This window comes from Pinus tabuliformis, chromosome 2_2, assembly GCF_031772625.1.
Source record: "Pinus tabuliformis cultivar Carrire ecotype Pingquan chromosome 2_2, CPIR1, whole genome shotgun sequence".
Taxonomy (NCBI): Eukaryota; Viridiplantae; Streptophyta; class Pinopsida; order Pinales; family Pinaceae; genus Pinus; species Pinus tabuliformis.
Window position 1 is genome coordinate 984,161,183 of NC_142300.1, and position 13,702 is coordinate 984,174,884.

Below are 13,702 nucleotides of genomic sequence, written 5' to 3' on the forward strand. Positions count from 1 at the left end.
AAAAAAGAAAATGCAAACACCTAGTAAGCAACCTAAAATCTCTAACATGACTCACGAAGAAGAGGAAGAAATGCTACATGATATATCAAAATTACAAGCCCTAACTATTTGGCTCTTCCTAATCCATCAAAACCCTTCAAAATCAAATCAAACCTTGTGCTACTATACCTAGCCTAATATCAATTTCTAGATCCAGTCAATTTGGCTGAGATCCTTACGGAGAGAGCCCTCTCTTGGCCTAGTAGGGCTAGCTACATGGCTAAGCGTTGTTTGTGGTTACCCTGGCATTGCCTTACTTCAGCCTGAGGTTCAATCCAACTGATAATAGATATCATCATTACATAAAGTATTAATCAACCAATAATCAATCTTAAATAATGATTCTTTAACATCTACTCATGTGCATACATGAAATGTAAATATAATATCACAACATGCTTCTTCTAACAACACTGCTCATGCATTAATTATAAGAAAATAATTATCAAAGCATGTCAAAATAAATACCACATTACTATGATCCTTCTCACAGAAGCACATTTTATTTTCGAAAGGAAAATGCTGTAACTGTCCATTTTCATTTAAAGGATGCTAACATTGTCGCTTTCATTTCTGTGCATTTAATTAGATAAAACTTATTCAAAGAAAGTTGACCCCTCAACTTTTTCTTTGTGCATGTAACTAAAAAATATTTCTCAATGCAATATATTATTATTATTATTATTATTATACATGCAAATGCATGCCCCTCTAAGGGAAAACTACCATAATAGACACCATTATCGTGAATGAAAATGCATGTCCCTTTTTCAAAAAGCATCTTTTCCAATTTAGAGCTATTTACAATGTCTATTGTACTTGCAATTATGTGCTCTGTTCTTAAAAGAAAAATAATGTCTTAGTTATTATTTCTTGTTTACGGATATATGTATTTTCCAAAGGAAAGCTAATGCATATATTACATGCAATAACTTGTTTTTTTTCCAAGGCCTAACATAATAATTATTCTTTTTATGTACACAAATCCATGTTTCTCTTTAAAGGGTCTAACACAAAAATAATTTCATTCTATACATATTTCTTCTCAAGGATCCTACATCCTAAGTGTACTTTTCATGGATGCAAATATCATATTTCCTTTTAAGAGATCAAACACAATATTTCTATTTTTTATGCAAGGAAATAACATATTTCTTTTCAAGAAATATAATTCATTAACTATTGTTTTTTATGCATGCAAATACATGTCTATGTTCTCAAAAGGAGAGTTTAAACATAATAGACATTAAACACAAGTTTCAATTTCAAGAATTCTAACACACAACCAATATTTTCTCTACATGCAAATACATATATTTACAACACATTGGTTGTTCTTTGTGCATTCACTAAATAATATTTTTTCAAAGGCCTAATGCATATCACCATTCTTTCATGCATAATCACACATTCGTCCTTTCCAAGAATTTAATACAATAATGCATGCACAATCTTTTCTCTGATCCAAGAGTCTAATACGATAACGTATGCAAGGCATTTCACTTTGAAATATAATACAATGATGCATGCAATTAATATTTCATTTTCACGAATTAGCATATAAATTCACTTTAAAAATTTAAATGTAATGGATATTATTATTGTGCACATATTTCTTTAAGTGTCTATAGGAATCATGCTAATATCTCCAAGGAAATTAAATCTAATTTTCTCTCATTATTTCCTGGAAATGTTTTTTTTAATGAAATAACTTATTTTCTTTCTCTTTTCATAAGAAAAGTTTACATAAATTATTTTCAAGAACAATATCATGATTTCTTTAATATTTTTTTGAATCGGTTTAACGTGTGCTTTCTTTAGAAAACAACATCCCTAAATAAACTAAGCAAAAAATTTCAGGAACTTAGCAAGATATACACATACATGCATGCAATATTTTAATACGCACGAACTTTACATGATTTTCCAGAGACTAACAAAAGTACCAAACAACTTACTCTTTTCAAATAGTACCACAAAAATTAACTACTCTTTTAACCAAAAAAATATAGTTACTTATCTCTTTGGTGTGGTCTCGCCTCGCCTTGAATGGTGCTATGGTCATTCCTTAACTCCCAACAACCTTTGCATCCTTTGCACTCCACCATTAGGCTGTCAAGATTGTAGGGAATCTCACATTTACAGTACATTGCCACTTTGTCTAAGGTGAACACACCGGTAGTAGATTTTCACTAAAATTGGTAGAAGTAATCATCGACACCAACACTCTCGAGCTTGGTGTAGTTCTTGAAGCTGTGAACAATACTTTTCCCTCAATTGTGTCAGCATTCTACACATCAAAGTGGTCAGAGAGGAAGAGATCCTTGGCACCACAGAACTTCCTCCGCCAACTGATCGATTTTTGGGCCCTGTAATACCAAAAAACCTTCAATTTGATTAGTTAATATCATTTATTCTAATTTTCATTTTGATTAGTTAATATCATTTATTCTAATTTTCATTTTGATTAGTTAATATCATTTATTCTAATTTTCTTATAATTTATAGTTCAAAGAATAAATTTTCTTATAATTTATAGTTCAAAAGTTGATAATCATGGAAAATTAAACTTAAGATTTTAAAGTTTAAATGTGTTTCATTTGCTATTTCTATAATTAAATAGTATTTTTACAAAATGTCTAATTAAAAGTAATAGACTTCGCGACCACATAATACAACAATATTTTGAAAATGACTTCTAAAATTTACATCTTTATGACTAAATGTTATGCATGTCCAATAACTAATTATACAAAACAATATTGAGATATAACCATGTTTTGAAAGTTGCATTTTTTAGTTACCCATTATTCCTATAGAATAATATTGTCCACGTCTAACAAAAAAACAATAAGCAATAGTTTAACACACCAATTTTTTTGTAATTATTAATTTCTCATTTTAATTCCATAATGCATATCATTTGTATTTAGTTTTTAATATTCCATAATTTATCTATGGCAATCACATAAAAGAAATACCTAAATTAAAGTTATTTATTAATAAAATATTTATTTTTTTAAATGTTGGTAGAATGGTACTTTCTCACTTGATATAAATATTATTTTTTATTATTAAGTGATGCAGGAGCATCCAATTAGGCGACAGCTGGACATGCTGTTTTAAGAATTCTTTTAAAATTTACTTTTATTGATATTTCTTTTCAAGAACGCTCTCACAACTAATGTCGTTAATTTTTATTTTTGAAAGTAAATAGATTAGGGAATAGTCTTAAATAGATTAATACTTGAATAATAACAAAAAGGAATGTAACTGCAAGTAATTCTTCAATTGAATGAGGCTACCAGCAGCTTAAATACACAATCGAAAGATGAACCAAGGGTTGCTGCCAAAAAGGAGAATAGACACAAGAAATGTAAAATCTGAAAAAATATTTTAAAATTGTAAAGAGAAGCATTTCAGGTATCCAAAAATTGTTATTATGAATCACTGGTACTGTGTATGAAATTAATTACATGATTGAGGGACTGTTAACAAGACTGTGCATCACATCAAGCAACTAAACACTGCAAGCGAATTCGTTCATGTTTAAATCATAAGGCATAGTGCCTTCCAAAAAATATACAATTGCCAAAAAGTCCTCAGATATTTCATTGCAGACCAAGAAGGGTTTTTGTGACCCAAGACCAACTAAAAAAACAGAGATGAGATCACGCTCAACAACCAAAGCCGAACTGCACGAAATCGCGTTCAAGTTCTCAACCAAAATCTTAGCAGAGCCACAGACACCAACGACCAACTAACGACCCAGAATTTTCGACGGACAGACAGAACTGAGGACCAACAAAAAAACGAGACTTCATCTCTATAAAAACCAACCTACAGGAACTGTATAAGATAAACAGGAAGGACCCTACCTGGTTCAAGTGGAGACTAGAACGGAAGAGTGAAGGAACAGAAACCATCGAGGACCAAACCCTTGCCGCCACCATAGAGGAGTGAATCACCTGCATAGTCAAGAAACAACGATTAGAGAGGCAACATAATCAGTTATATGGAGAATAAACCGAGAAAAGGGTAAAGATGAGTACCCTGAAGGTTACCTGAAGTGGAGATTCGGTTCCATAGCCGAACCCAAGACCAACAATGTTCGAGCCACGGCCACAGAGCCATGAAACCCCAACTGCTCACAAGGAGCGGAATTGTTAGCAGAAGAAAAGCAAAGAGGGAGCCTGAAATCGAAACAGAGAGGTTACCTTGTGCTGGAGCCAAACAGTCGCTAGGGAAGTTGGGCTGAGGACCTGATAAGAATGCGCACCGTAGTTTCAGTCAAATGCAACAGAAACAAACCAGAAGTGTAGCAAATCGATTAAAACTATAGAGAAATCACCACATACCCAGGACAACATTGTTTCGTGAAACCACGCAAGAAGCAACCACAAAACTCGTCGGTACAACATCTTTACATTACCCAATAACATAGAACTAGAGCCGAGACAGGAACCAGCAAACAGTGGGAGACAGAGAGTCATTACCATCGGGTGGAAGGAACCAGGTAAGGGCATAGAGGAGTAGAGCGAAACCGGTAGCAACAATAACCCAAGCTATAGCCAAAACCCGTGCCACAGAACCATAACACAAAGACCAAGAGAACCTCGAGAAGGTGGCGGAGTTAGTGATCTATTAAAACCTCACCAAAAACCCCAGGTGCATACGAGCGTGGGAAGGGATTACGTGGGCTAGTTGCCACAAAGGCATCCACCTCAGCTTTTGGGGTGAGCCATCATTAAATACATGTTAATGTTTCTCTTTTATAATATCTTCGGTGAAATCAAAATTTAGAAAAACGACAATATGATTCTAAAGAATTATAGAAATGCATATCTAAGATATTTCAAAATACTAAAATATCTTATAAAATGAAAAAAAAATTAAGTTTTAAAATATTATATTATATATATATTTTTAAATAAATTATTAAAATATATTAATATTTCATTTAAAATATATTAAATAAAATATATATATATATATATATATATATATATATATATATATATATATATAATATAATATAATATATATATATATATATATATATATATATATATATTTAAATTATAGAAAATATATATATAAAATAATATATATTATAAAATATATATTGTTAGACAACCCAAGAACAAACCCCAAACCTGACAATACATCTAATGGTCTGAAATTAAGAAATATATATTCTATAATATAAAAATCATATTAAGGAATTTAGACTTCTGTGATCCATAACATTGTTTAGATAATCTTCGGCAAAATCACATAATCAATCTTTTGTCGACGCGTTTCAAACCAACCAGTGTAGTTCATCATTTTGACGATGAACCACACTGGTTGGTTCGAAACGCGTCGACAAAAGATTGATTATGTGATTTTGCCGAAGATTATTTAAACAAAAATCATATTATTATATATATATGATTTTTATATTATAATCATATATATAATAATATGATTATAATATATATATGATTAAATAATATATATATATATATATATATATATATATATATATATTATTATATTATATTATATTATAATATAATATATTTTTTTTTGTAAATACTAATTCTATTAAAAAAGGTGAAGAAATATGTACAATGAGGTTAAGACCTCAGAGGAGGCCGAAGCCATTCCTCAACCAAAACTCAGGGATATTACAGTTTAAACTGTCAACCAGATTTACAATACAGACCTCAGAGATTTGATTTTGGTCCCTGACATACTGACAAAATTTACCATGACTACAATTATCATAACCTTCAGTGACCTCAAAAATACTGTAGCGACTAGCATAACTATTTTTAAAACAAAAATTGAAACCTGTGTTGGCTGTAGTTACTGCCTGAAGCATGAGAATGAAACAGACAAGAACATTTAAGTGCAAAATCAAAGACACAGGACCAAAATTGCATAGCATGTGAACCAGAAGGCGACCCGTCAGAAAGGAGCAGAGATTAATCCGCATGACTTGGAGAAGTTGGCATATCCTCCTTTGCCTGGCTTGGTGAAGCTACCCAGGTCACGAGCCCGTCTTCGTCCAGAATCGGCGCTCCATCAGAATCAGTAACCAGATGTAAAAAGCCAGTTTCTCTTTGAGACGGCTCGCATACAATAACATCTTCCTGAGCTGGGTCAGGCTGCTGAGGTGCTTCCGGAACAGGGGCGTCCTCGTGCATGCGGTCCACATGAAACACCAACCCAGTCATATCCCCAAGTAGAATACTGTCATCCTGAGAATGTGAGGAAGCGGGTGGAGTCGAACTGAGCTGGTTGCTCTCCTCCTCTGAGACAAATACGGTAAAATTCACCGTCACCACAGGCCTGTTGAGCTGACTTTGGAATATAAACCTGGAGGTCTGGTAAGAGTTATTTGGGATAAGCCTATCTTGGTCCAAAGGCGGAGATGAGGGAGGAACTAAGGCAATGGGGGCAACATGCTGAGGAGCAGGTTGAGAAGGGCGTCCCCTATTCCCTGACCGACCTCCACGATGTGGGATACCTCGGTTGCGAGGCATTGTATCAGAAGCAAAAGACCTGAGAGAACGATTGAGACAGAGTAAACCCGAAATGGTGGGAGTGCTGATAAAATCCTGACGATTCCAGAGCCAAGCGATTAAGCCGACACGAAAGACCAGACAGGGGAGCTGAAACGGCTTAGCTTCATAAAGAACAGAGTCATTAACTGCAACAGAGGTGTTGAGCCGATCCATGTTATTGAGCCGAATTGTGTGCAGAGTAGCCATGCTTGCATTGATATCAAACTCACTTCGAGACTGTTCAGGATTTAATTCACTTGCCATGAACCTGAAGCGACCTCCTACGACGCGTACCTTGTAGACCTTCCGCCTGCCATCCGTCAGGCCAGGTGTCTGCTTGGCATAATCAATCATTGATTGCAGCTGTGATCACCCACAACCAGGTAATATTATAATATAATATTATATTATATTATAATATTATATTATATTATAATATTATATTATATATAATATAATATAATATTATATAATATTATATAATATAATATAATATTATATTATATATAATATAATATAATATAATATAATATATTGAAATGTTAGTTTAATATTTAAATGTTACAATTTATTAAAACAAATTTACATGATTTACATGTTATAACTGATAGTTAATTTGTGCATTACTCTATAATGTTAATTATAGAACTTAGGTCTTAAAATTAAGAGATTTTGATATTTTCATCAATCATATTAATTATAGTCCTTCCATATTAAACTTAACAAATTTTAAATTTTTTAATAATATAATTAAATAAGCAATGCAAATTTTGATGTAAACCCAAAAAGAAAATATTACTCTATTATGCAGTGTCACTTTCAGACCGCATAGGCTTAAGCCACCGCATTGAAAGGCGAGCTGAAGTGAGTGACAGTGTCACTTTCAGACAACATAGGGTAAGTTCTAGATTTTGTATTTTCAGCTATTTTTAAACCATCCAAAAAGAAAATATTACTCTATTATGCAATGTCACTTTCAGACCGCATAGACTTAAGCCAACGCATTGGAAGGCGAGCAGAAGTGAGTGACAGTGTCACTTTCAGACAACATAGGGTAAATTCTAGATTTTGTAAAAAATATATATATAAAATAATATATATTATAAACAAGTCTATAAAACAAATAAGATAATTAAAATAATATATATTATAAAATATATATTATTAGACAACCCAAGAACAAATCCCAAACCTGACAATACATCTAATGGTCTAAAATTAAGAAATAAATATTCTATAATATAAAAATCATATTATTATATATATATGATTTTTATATTATAATAATATGATTATAATATATATATGATTAAAGAGTATATATATATATATATATAATATCATATATTATATATAATATAATATAATATAATATTGTATTATACCAGTTATATATAATATAACTGGTATATTATATTATATTATATTATATTATACCAGTTATATAATATATAATATAACTCGTATAATATAATATAATATCATATTATAATATTATAATATAATATAATATAATATTATATTATACCAGGTATATTATATATTATATAACTCGTATAATATAATATATTATATATATTATATTATAATATAATATGATATAATATAATATATTAAAATGTTAGTTTAATATTTAAATGTTAAAATTTATTAAAACAAATTTACATGATTTACATGTTATAACTGATAGTTAATTTGTGCATTACTCTATAATGTTAATTATAGAACTTAGGTCTTAAAATTAAGAGATTTTGATATTTTCATCAATCATATTAATTATAGTACTTCCATATTAAACTTAACAAATTTTAAATTTTTTAATAATATAATTAAATAAGCAATTCAAATTTTGATGTAAACCCAAAAAGAAAATATTACTCTATTATGCAGTGTCACTTTCAGACCTCATAGGGTTAAGCCACCGAGCTGAAGTGAGTGACAGTGTCACTTTCAGACAACATAGGGTAAGTTCTAGATTTTGTATTTTCGGCTATTTTTAAACCATCCAAAAAGAAAATATTACTCTATTATGCAGTGTCACTTTCAGACCGCATAGGCTTAAGCCACCGCATTGGAAGGCGAGCAGAAGTGAGTGACAGTGTCACTTTCAGACAACATAGGGTAAGTTCTAGATTTTGTATTTTCAGCTATTTTTAAACCATTCACCACCAGATTGGGCATTGTATCTAGAGTTGCGTTAACTCTATGAGATTATGCTTAAAAACACTATTTTTAGACCAGATAATAGATTATATATTCTTCAACATAATGTAAATTGTCGCTACAATTGCTTATTAGTTTTGTTAGTTCGCTGCTTGATTTAACAAGCTGTGAGGTTTTCTATGGAATCCATGGACATGGCTATGCTTTCGCTAAAGAGAAGGTTAAAAAGGAAGGTTATCACAGATACTTATACAGGTGAGTCTAGAGGTAAAGTTTGGAAAATCATTCAGGTGGCCAGGAACTTCTGTCAGCCAACCCTGGAATTTATCAACTTCTTTTATCCACGGAAATATCTGATTCATTGGAGAATCTCATTATCAAAGACATACATCGCACTTTGCCATCACAAGAATTATTTCAAACAATAGAAGGGCCTCGACAAAGATCTCTGCATAATCTGTTGAAGGCCTATGCTGTGTATGACACAGATTTGGGGTATACACAGGGGATGAATTTCATAGCTGGCATCATTCTGCTTCACATGAAGGAGGAAGAAGGCTTTTGGGTTATGGTGGCACTGCTCAAAGGAACTGTGAATATGCCAATCTGGGGTTTGTATTTGGAAGGTTTGCCTTTGCTACAGGATTACCTGAATGAGTTTGCAATGCTGGTGAATGAGCAGCTGCCTGAACTGGGTCGGCATTTTGAGGAGCAGATGATCACACCTTACATGTATGCTAGCGGATGGTTTATGACTCTGTTTTCTGCATATTTGCCTTTTCCCTTCACTCTTAGGATCTGGGATGCATTGTTTTCTGAGGGCCTGCAAAAGACTCTTTTCAGAGTGGGCTTGGCACTGCTAAATCACTTTGAAGATGATTTGTTGAATTTTCCTTTTGAAGAATTGTTACAGTTCCTACTGCACTTGCCTGAGGAGATCAATTTGGATCTGGATTTGCTGTTGCTGCCAATTGCTAAAGTACCCACATCGGAGAAGCACAATTATTGGGAGGAGCAAAAACTTGCATGGAGAAGTCTGCTGTGAAATCTGAACGTTGGGAAGCAATGTTGGTGAAAAACATACCATTGTTATTAGCAGGAACATAAATTTGCATGAAAAAGCTTTGAGCCTGCTTTTCGTTTGTGTTGTATTGATAAGCAACTTAGATGATCTTAGTTTGTCTTGGATCTGGATTTGCTATTGCTGCCAATTGCTAAAGTAGCCACATCGGAGAAGCACAATTATTGGGAGGAGCAAAAACTTGCATGGAGAAGTCTGCTATGAAATCTGAACGTTGTGAAGCAATGTTGGTGGAAAACATCCCACTGTTATTAGCAGGAACATAAATTTGCATGAAAAAGCTTTGAGCCTGCTTTTCGTTTGTGTTGTATTGATAAGCAACTTGTAAACTAGATGATCTTTTATTTTTCAAAACCTGTCGGGCGAGTGCTTTAGCAGCCCGCCGGTTAATTTGTGCGCTCCTGCCATTGCACTGAATCTATCTTACTGTTTATATTTACCTTTAAACAAAATTCATGTCTGGTTTGCATGTATCGTGTAATATCATCATTGTATTTTTCAATTATTAAAACAAAATTAAAATGAGTTCTCGTATTTATTCTGCCTTTTTTGGTTGGCAATTTTATGATTAAGTATATCATTATTTGTTTCCTGGAGTTTACATTGTAATTGTATGGAATAGCAAAAGAATGGAATGTCTTTTTTATTTTATATATATCTATATATATATATATATATATATATATATATATATATATATATATATATATATATAGTTTATAATGTATTGCAAAACATAAATAACATTAAAGATATTGTTACTTCTAAGTTCAAAGAAAAAATGTGGTGTGAGAAAGATTTAATGGCTAAAATAAAATTAAGTTATTATAAGAAGATTATCAACCCCATCCTAGAAGATCAAAAGTATCTCTTTATTTTAACTAGCTCAAAGAAGAAAATTAGTATAGAAAAGATTAGAACGAATTCTCATGAGCTCCATAGTCTTGGGCAGTTCCTAAAACGCCATGAATGGAAAGGATCTGCCATATATGTGAGAATAGGAACATTGAATATGAAAACCATTTCCTCTTAGAGTGCCCCGCGCGTACAACCACATTAGATCTCAGTTTCACAATCTTTGTTACAATACTTCCTAGCCTTTTACAATGTCAAAATCATAGTGAGGTCGCTTCTCTCCAAGCTTTTTGAGAATAGGAATAAAATCTTAAATCAAAATAAATAATTTGTTTCTTTAGGTCCGATAGACCAATGTTTGGCCTTAACGAACGTTAACCATCATCATCATCATCATTAATTAAAATAAATTTATAATTTTATTAAATAATTATTGTAAATATAGCATTTTTTTAATTTATTATATTGGTGTTTTTATAAAAAAAAAAAATTAATTTTAAAATATAAATAAATCATTTTAATTTTAATAAATTGAAAAATATTTAGTTATTTTTATAATTGTAAATAAAATTGCTATTTAAATTTAATGTATGATTCATATATATTTACATATATTAAAGGGGTAAAAATGTTTTTAATTTTTTCATTATTAAATGAACTTACAGGAAATTAAATTTTTGTAGTAAATGATGTGGAATTACTATTGCTTTTTGTAGCAAGTTTGAATTTTAAAATTGTCTAATATTCATGTGTTTCACTTTTCAATTTGTTGCTTGTACCAGGCCGAAGAGGGCTCTCTCTAAAGGATCACAACCAAAAGGGTTGGATAGATTAGGGTTCTAGGCTAGATATAAAGTGCAGAGGGTTGTTTGATTTGATTTTGATTGGGGTAGTCACTAGATGAGTGAATTAGGTCAGAGAGTGAACTAGGTCAGGGCAAAAGAGAATCAGAATTGCAGACATCTGATGGGGCAAGGTAGGCAAGTTACTTTAATATGTTGTAGTATAGTGATGAAATGGTTTAGACAGGTGAGGTACTAAAAAGAGCATGAAAATCATGACTTCTTTTTAAACTAAAGAAATAAAACAAATTAGGATGATTTTCCCAAAAGAGAGCATATAAGAGGAATTTTGTTTATCACATATTGAAAATCAAACATATTTAAAGTGAAATGGATCATGAAAGGTACAAAACATTCACACATATGTAACTGAAGAGGAAACAATATCAAAATACCATGCCACAGGAATCTCACTAAAATAGCTGCAACTCATCTAATATATTTCATGCCAAAGTTTGAAACACTAATACAACATCCAATAGAGTCCAACCCATAGAAAGACTGAAAAATTACATGATATAGGCCTCAAAACAACTCATCCTAGCCTCAGGGGTCGAATCCATGAGAGGAGGAGTGGTTAAAACAAAAACTAAACTGATAATTAGAGTGTAGGGTGGTCAAAGTGACTCATCCCTAACTTAAGAAAACTAATTCATTACAAGCCATGGAGGTCATTTACCTAATTTATTTACCCTAGGTAATAGTAAAAACATAATAATGACATAAACCACATCAATAATATTAGTAAAACAATGATTTCCCATAGGTAGAAACCGATTTTGGAGAGAAATAGTGAAAAAATCGGCTAACTATCAAACACATAGTGCCATCTTCAAGTTGACTTTTACTTGCCTTCATGATGTCTAAATTTAACCTAGGATAACTCATTGGAAAGCTTATCCTGTCTAGTTTCAAAAATTACCTTGTTTCTCAATATGTGCTTGATTTTCCCCATCAAAATTCCATTTTACCAAGACTACTCAAACGCACAGTGCTTGGTCTAGAGAAGAGGCAGAAACATGATTTTTGGGTGGTTTTTTTACCTTTTTCACCTACTATTTTTTCTTTCCAGGGCTGGAAACCTGGTTTTCATGGATGAATTGGTCACTCTGAATCCACTGGTGGTTTCCATTCCTCCAAAAAATTCCTCAAAAAAGTGCATAGTGCCTACGGCATTGTGCGTTTAACCAAACTGTTGAAATGAAATTGCCTGAAAAAATATAGGAAAGACAAATTTACAAAAAATGAGCCAAAAGTCTTTAGAATTAGGCAAGAAGATGATGTTTGATGTTGCTAGGCATGAATTGAAACCTTTGCAAGTATATCAAGCTTCTTCTTCTCTCCTTGTTGAATTAGGGCTTCAATTCTTACATTGGCAGCCTTGAGCTTTGCCCTTGCTATTTGGTTTCTTCGGAAATAATACTTTGTCGTCTTTCTCTGAATGTTATTGTCCATTTTGGCCTTGTCTAGGAGGTTTTAAAGATGTTTGTTCACCCTTTCAAGCCAATGCTCCCAGTTCTCATTGACCATTTTGGAAAATTGTTCACTTAGGGTGAGCTCATTAGCTAGTTCAGCCTCTCTCTATTTTTCTAGCTCCAATGCTCTTTTTAGGCCTCTAGTCCTTGGCATTCTTCTTGGTACCTATTCCTCCAGTTGATCACTATATTCTTCATATGCTTCATCAGTAAAGCCTTAGCTTTTTCAGCCTCCCTCTTTTCCTTGATGAGCTGAATCTCCATGAGCTCATGTTTGGTCTCAATCTGCTTGTTTCTTGCTCATAGTATGAAATGAGGTATTTTTCCATTTTCAAGTTGACCTGGAGTTCCCTTATGAGTGCATCCTTTTCTTTGACAACAATGCTTGTGTTTTCACTGTCATCATGCTCACTTAGGTCAAATAAGTGAAAATCCTACTCTGTCTCATGGAGGTCCTCCTACTGCTACTGAACCTTTGTCTCTATCATATTTTCCTTGCCCTTATGTACCTACTTTGCTGATGAAGAAGGCAAGGCCCCTCCCACAATCTATGGGACAAACACTTTCCTATGCCCCCTCTGATAAGTATGTGTCAAAGTTCCCAAATTAGCCCCTTTAGGCTTGATGATCTCACCCTGTTCAATATGCTCTTGCTCTCTGATTTCATCTCTGTTAGGTGAATGAATATTCTCA

General features: G+C 32.4%; 1 pseudogene; it reads right to left on the reverse strand.

Moving 5' to 3' along the window:
* Positions 1 to 2,051: 2,051 nt before the first annotated feature.
* Positions 2,052 to 13,702, reverse strand: part of LOC149196607 (chromatin remodeling protein EBS pseudogene) — a 45,003-nt pseudogene continuing 33,352 nt past the window's right edge.